General features: G+C 30.4%; 1 long non-coding RNA gene across 1 annotated transcript; it reads right to left on the reverse strand.

The window, feature by feature from the left end:
- Nucleotides 1-402: 402 nt before the first annotated feature.
- Nucleotides 403-2,626, reverse strand: LOC140972293 (uncharacterized). The gene is made up of 3 exons (XR_012174487.1): nucleotides 2,384-2,626; nucleotides 1,535-1,581; nucleotides 403-814 (listed from the first exon to the last, which is right to left on the reverse strand). It is a non-coding gene; the product is annotated as an uncharacterized lncRNA (long non-coding RNA).
- Nucleotides 2,627-8,122: the final 5,496 nt, after the last annotated feature.

Below are 8,122 nucleotides of genomic sequence, written 5' to 3' on the forward strand. Positions count from 1 at the left end.
AAAGAAGCGGACTTATATTCAAAATTGCAATTTTCTCTTAATTTTTTTATTTTATGAATTTCTAAAATTTCTAAAAATTTTCCATCAAGTATGATTATTTATAAAACTGAACTTCTAGAATTTTTTTTTTACTTATTTGACGTAATTTTTGAAAATATAAATACTAAATAAATTACAAATGCATGATACATGCATAAATTTATGTACTATAGAGTATTTATCATTTTATCAAAAAATATAGTCAATAATAACAGTAAAAATTAAATCTTTAAAGTCATAAAACATCTTGAATATATACTTTTTATGTGAGGCCCATTTGCTCTAACGACAATTAATGATCAAACAATAATGGTTTGATTTAATACTGCAGCGGAAATGGTTTAAAAATACTTTAAAACGGACCTCAGGGCCTAGAAAAATTTCGGCATGACCTCCCTGTAAGCAGGACATCCCGAAAAACTCAAGCAACATTTTATATCAAAATATACTCCAACTAGAGTCATAAAACAAAAACCGAAGTCAACAACCTATAACCGCACTGGCCAGGACTAAACAGAAATTAAAACTTACCACATACTCACCAGATCATCAGAATCATAGGGTTGACTCAGAACATCACAAAAACAACCAAATATCACTATAGATACACGGGCTATCTCCCCGGCAAATAAACTACAATACAAGACTGAAACAAACTCAAGACATACATATAGACTAACTGGGAAACTCCACTGGCAGAACCAAGCAATCCAACCTCAATCCCGAGCTCCACTGGCGGAACCTCGGCCTGATGCTGCAAAACGACTCGGGAGATCTACCATGGTGCCCAATAGCAACCACAGCAGCCCCCCAGTAAACAACTGACGTTAGGATTCTGGTATGAAACAGTTCAACAATAACAACAATAATCATAAATCATGCATAATCATATAATAAAATGTAATATGCAATGCATGAAAGGCTCAAAGAATAATCGGGATAACAGGAGCCAACAAACGGTACGATAACAACTGGAGTAATGCTCGAGCAACAACACAGGGGAGCTACATCGTCATGCAGCTAAACCGCCCTGCCAAGTATGCGAGGTATGCCAATCTGTGCTGAATAACACCCCTGACTCGGCCTCCATACAGCTGATACGGTATAACAGGATGGCACAACAGAACAACTAGATGACACAATCCCAGCGCTCACCTCAAAAGGCTGCACTAACCACGAGATTGTTCAATCATATCTACGGTCTCATGTGTATAGGCCTATCAGCCACACAATGATCCCGAGATAAACAACAGTGCCAGATAACAACGGATATCAACAATGGGCTAACCAGAACGATAGGGCTCAACATGAATGTCATAACTGTATGCCCAATGCTAAATGCCAATAATATGTCATAATAATAAACATAGATCACAACGAAGGCATTTAACAATTTACAACAGTCAACAAGTCATAAACACGATCCATGTAACACAGAATGACAATTAAACATAATCTATGTTTTACCGTCGTATGTTACCAAGCTGTAACATACCTATACCGATTGATAACGACAACAAGCTCAACTTTGATCTCCTCGTCCTAACAATAAGATGATATAACAAGTCGAGTAAATTTCCAATTCAATACAATATTTCCAAATTTCAGCTTGTACCTATACTAAGTTTTAAGGTCAAAACTTAACCAAAACTTAACCAAAATATACTTATCATACATGGTTGGAATTCTAACTTAAAAACCCATATTTCATTAGAAGATGTCAACAAGAAATTCAATCATCTTGACATGGATAAACATCCACAACCAGAATCTAGAAAAATGAATTCTGTTACAGTTTCAGATTCGGCACCTATGACCATAAAATTCATATCTAATTCATTTTTAATCCAAATCAATATCCGCCAATTGGGAATGAAAGATAATTCAATTATCTAAGTTTCTCTAGTTAAAACCATCTTCAGAATCTTAGTAGATTATTCTCAGAATTTTCAAGAACACACTGCTACTCAACAGATTTTCGGACAAAATCTCGTACTGAGCAGTTTTGGAAAAATTAGCATAACTATCTCAATTTTTAATAGAATTTAACGAATCTTATATCATTACAAAGACAACACATAGATCTACAACTGTATTTTGAATCACAAGTCCAGAATCCGAGCGCATAATTGACAAAAACTCGAATTACAGTAGGTGTTCTGCACAGCACAGTTTCATAATTCGATTTGACACATTTTGATAGAAAAATCATATCAATTCCGTTTCTTATCCAAATTTGATGATTCTAGCGGCTAAAGAAAGCTAACAAATAGAGCTACAAGTTCTTTTTAGGTCATTTCTACAAATTCAAAATACAAAATCACAGCAACCCAAAAACGCTCACCCAAAAACCGGAAGCAGTCGCGCAGAAACAGAGCACCGGAAGAGCAGCTACGATCTACCCGAATCCTTGCTCAAACTTTGCGATTTTTGACTTAAACGAAGCTTAGGATGTTAGGAAGACACCCTTTCAGACCGATCAAGATTTGGACGCCGGACGGAGGAGTTATCGCGATTTTCCCGCAGCCGCTACACAAGTGACGGGAATGGAGTTGGGAAAACTTCTTTCTTCTTTTCTTTCCTTCTCTTATTTGGTTAGTTGAGTGTATGTATATGTATTTTTATATATTGTGTATTTGATTACTAAAATAGTAGCTCAAGCCCATCTATCCCGATCTGTATTTATTTTGCTCTCGTGCGTTATTTAAACTCTATATGTATTTTATATCGTTAAATTCTCCGATATTCTAAAATACATATTTTTAACACACTTCTTGAATTTATTTGACATAATTAATTTTTTTAATTTACAACTTAATAATTTTTCTAATTATGCCAAAATTACCGGATAATTAATTACAGGGCCTTACATCACTTCAAATAACAATCTTCTAAATATATGTACCGGTTGGTCACAGGTAATTCATCGATTCAAAGGCATACATGCAAATAATGATACAAACAGCGAGTTACACTTTCTGTTCTTATCTTTTTTTATCTCCTGCAGTCCAAAAAATTCTTTTATTTGCGAAAAAAATATATATTTTTCCATCAAAAATTATATTTTTAATCATTTGTTAGAATTCGAAATCCTTCGCGAGGGGCATGTTTCTCATAAATAATTTATATATTGTATTTTTAGAAGTTAAATAAAAAATATAATGTAATATTTGATCAGATTTTAAATTAATGGAGTCCAAAGGCATTAGCTACTCAAGATACCATTATAAATACTAGCAAACTAAGCATATGCATTGAAATTGAGGTTAGAAAGAAGATGATAGATGTGTAAAATAATGATGACAATTTTTATACTTGAAGTGTAATTATATTATTTTTCTCATTTAATTAAACACTTGATTTTATGTATTTTTCTCTAAATGTAAGATAGAGTTATGGCTAAAAATTTGTACGATAATTTAATAAGAATTGATAAAACTGATGACATTTGTGAGGGAAGTTAGAAAAAATATAGGTATTCTTTAGTAATTTGAAATCAAACTTAAAGAAGAGGCGAATAAAAAGTCTTTGGTTTACCCATTTTTAAGGATTAAATTTTGAAATTTTAAATTATAAAAGTTATTTTATTAAGTATAAATTAGAGATTTTTCAATTTACAAATTGGAAATTAATTTTTTTTATTTTATTTGTTAGATATTTTTTTAAAATTTAAAACATCTTTATTTTTAATTAATGATATGATGAAATGTAAAAATGAGATTTTACTAATTTATATAAAATCTAATTAATTGGAAATTTCATTAAATTGTTTCATTTAATTTGTTAATTTTATTTTCAATTAAAAGCATATTTATAAAGTAAATGGTGATTTTACTAGTTTATTGAAAATTTATTGATTATAAATTAAATAAATTTGTTTTATTTAATTTTTTAATCTTATTTTCAATTAATGACGCGATTAGTTGGAAACGATTGAATAACATGTGATGAATTTTGTGCAATTACATGTTGATGTAATTAGGAGGTTGATTATTGAATTAAATGCGATGTGATTGCGTGGTGAATGATCATGGGCCTCTACTAATGTGCTCAGGTGAATATTCAAGTTTTTATTATTTTATTAAATTTTGATTTATCAATTAAAAAGGCTATAATAATCTGTAATTATACATGTATGTTTGTATTTTTTGTTTACACGTATGACATTGGATGAATAAAACATAGATGCATAAATTCGGTAAACAAATAAATGAGTACTTGATGAGATTTTCATAAAAATAATTTTTTAAATATGATTCAAAATTTTAAATATCAAACAATCTTCTTATATTTTCTATTTATTTTTCAGTATTACAATGACAAAGAATAATCCAATAATATCGATTCATAATACGAACAAATTAATTGACCTAACTATAATGATTGATTGAGGAATTTATAAATTATTTTGAATCCCAAGAAACTGATATATGTTCTTACGAAAATGTACCCTCAAAGGTTCACATGGCTCGAACCCTATGACTATTGAGACTATCCATGAATTGAAAAGATGAAGATCTCAAAGCACGATGCTATATGATGACATCAATGATGAATGAGCTCTAGAAATAGCATGATCTTATGTAACATGAAGCTGAAAGTCATACCAGTCTAGAAGAGTTTTATGGTGAGAAGTTCTTTGTGTATGCTACAATTTTGTTAGAGAGCTATTTTGTACCCATACGAGGGGATGTTCTTCAGTCAAAAGTCATAGATTGAAGATGACAGTTCTCCATGAGAAACTGGCTAGCCTTGATATGAAATTACAGAACGAGTTATCCTTGAATATGGTACTTCAATATTTATTTGACTCATTCATACAGTTTGTGGTGAACTTCAATATATACAAGATGGAGTGTACACTTTCAAAATCCTGAAAGAAGATAAGTTTATTGTTATTGTTATTGTTTTTTTCTTATGAGGCCAAGAAGAGTTGTGGGTCTAAAACGAGGAAAGTAATGGGAAGCGGTCCCAACCAGCAACTCCAAAAAGAAACATGCCAATGGATTGATTTTGTTGATCAATAGAAAAAACAAAAACAAAAATGCCTCCATTGTGCAACATCTGGGCATTGGAGGAGGAACTGCAAAGAATATCAAGATCAGAAACATTATGAATCGGATTAATGTTTGTTATATCTAATATTTCCATTAGTTTAGCTTCTTGGGTATTGGACACTGATTGTGTATCACATTTGTACAGTAATATGCCGGTGATGTCAACAAGCAGCAAGCTACAAAATGATCATGAGATCTTTTTAGGCCTCGAAATTGTGCAATAGTTGCATCTACAACTATTGAAAAAGTTAATTTATCTCTAAATTCCGTTTTTTAATGATATTTTTTTTATTCATGTTTTTGATATAAAAGGTTATTCTTTTAATATTTCAAATGTGATTTGTTATATTGTAAAGAATAATTTTATTATCGGTTCCGGTACTTTGGTAAATGATTTGAATGATTTAAAATTAGCTGATTTGCCTATTCATTTTGAACAAAAAAGGGAAACGTAAAGCTGATAATCTATATTACCTCTAATTGATTTGGGTAGAACTTGTTTAAGTTATAATAATATCCTCATTATATAATTTATTGATGAAACAATTTTTTTCCTAAATAAACTTTGTATTAAGAAATTTCAATCATATCTTTATCTATATTTTTAAAATTTTAGATTAAAAGACAACACACCCCTAATATAAAAATAAGCATTCAACTTATGCAAAGGCACTGTTACGTAATATAATTTAGAAAAGAAAATACTCCAAAAAAAGCTAAGCACTTTGGGTGCCCTAGAAAAGAAAATACTCCAAAAATAGCTAAGCACTTTGGGTGCCCTAGTAGTAATCATTGGATTATTAAACACAATAAAATTATATAAATCAATAATTTAATAACCATAAAATTTTATTTATTTNGAAGAATCAAAACTTCATCAGATTAATATATTTAAAACAAAGTAGTTTTAAAAAGTTTTTGCAAAAGCTCCAAATAAAATCTTGTGTAGTGGCAAGTGTATGATAGCCGAGATCATTGTTCTTAGAAGCGCAATGCACTAGTAAAAGTAGAGAATTCGGAGGCAGGTCATTGATCACATAAATATGAAATCTAGGGGACAAAAAACAACGGTGTTTTTCTAATTCAAATCCTTGTAATACATTTGATATTAGAAAGAGAATAAGGAGTATCACTATTTTGGTCATGGTAAAATTCATTACTTGTAAAAGATCTTTTTTAACACTAATGAAAGCATTGTACACAAATATATCAGGCTCACCAAATCTCTCAAGAATCCCCAGAACTTTACTAGCGTTATCCGCCCTCTTGGAACCGAAGAACCCTTTAATGAGCTTCGTGCATAGAATCACGTCAGCTTCGTAATCATAGCTAACCATACTCTATCATAGAGACGCTATCACGGATCTTTATTGATGAGACGGGGTCAACTCTGCACCTATTGAAAATAAAAAGTAATACTTTTGACATAAATAATATTTTTTTAATGAGTGACCCAAATGGAATATCTGTTTCACAAAATTGACTCATAAGACTATCTCACGAGAGTTTTTGTGAATAATATATCACTTAGACACCCGTAACATTTACCCTAAAAATTACAAAAAACAAGACGATTATAGTTGGCTAGATTCTATTCATTTAGCAGCACCATCTATGATATTTGGATAGGTAGGAATACAAAGATGTTTGAAGACTCGCTTGCAAATTTAGATAAAAATTTCTTGTATTTCTATCTTTTAACAATATATCCCTCATAATTTAGAACTGGTAAATATAATTGTATGAGCATTGGCCATTGATTATTTTATTTGATACTCAAAATATTTTGAGTAATAAAATTTTGACTTTGGGTTATACTTCAGAAATTTTTTATACGTTTGTAATGTTATAAATATAAATTGATTTTCAAAGTTTATTTAATTATTTATCATATTTGTTTTGCCAGGAAATAATACAATGAGGTTTTGTACTTTCAATTTTTTTATGGTTTTAAACATTTTAAGCTCACTCTAGGGTTTAAGGACTTGGAATTTTTACGAGAAATTAAGATATGTTTGGATTTATGGATTAGAAACCGAGGATACGAAATCTATGATTAATATTATTTTGATGAGTTTACAAATAGTTAGTATCAAATCCATTTCCTATATATCAATTTTATCATGTTCATTAATAATTATGAATTTTCATTCGAATTTGAATGTCATTTGAAATCGTTTCTGGAATCAAATATTTCTAGGTAAATCAAATTCATCCATCCAAACAAGTTATCTAATTAGTTCAACCAACATATATATATATAGAGAGTGTTTCCACTCGTATATTCACGTACACTGGTGTACGATTAGTACAAAACTAAAATGTAAAGAGTATAGTACTACCATTTATAAATACGAAAATAAATTCAAAAAAACTTTTATTATTGATTATCGTTCCAAAATGCAAAATCACTTATTGATTTCCCAATCATATTTCTTTACAATCTGGAAAGAGTGATCATTATAAATGGAGTAAATCCCATCACTTCTGGCATACCAAGGGTATGTATTGGAGATGAAGAGATGGAAATTCGCTTTAAAAACATTAAATACCTTATGTTTATCTCCCCACCAAAGATGACAGAAGAACAAAGTAGTCTGGAAAAAATTTTCACAGAAACTCCAATGAAAATCTTGTTTAGTGGCAAGTGTATGGTATCCGAGATCATCGTCCCCAGAAGCGCAATGCACTCGTAAAAGTGGAGAATCTGGAGGAAGGTCGTTGATCACATAAACATGCAATTTGTGAGCCAAGAAGCAATGATGTTTTTCCAAGGCATTTCCTTTCGAAATGTTTGGAATTAGAAAGAGAAGGAATATTTTGATCAAAGTATAATATTGCATCACTTGTAAAGAAGTTATCTTCTAAAGAACGATTTTGATGCTAATTTCAACGTTGAGGTGCCTTTCATAGGCTTGATGCATATACTTGACGAACATTTATACGATGCTGGTAATTTGAAATTCGAAAGAAGATTTCGATTTGTAAAATTATTATGATTTATTAAAATAATTGAAGATTTTTAA

The sequence above is a fragment of the Primulina huaijiensis genome, chromosome 3, assembly GCF_012295235.1.
Source record: "Primulina huaijiensis isolate GDHJ02 chromosome 3, ASM1229523v2, whole genome shotgun sequence".
Taxonomy (NCBI): Eukaryota; Viridiplantae; Streptophyta; class Magnoliopsida; order Lamiales; family Gesneriaceae; genus Primulina; species Primulina huaijiensis.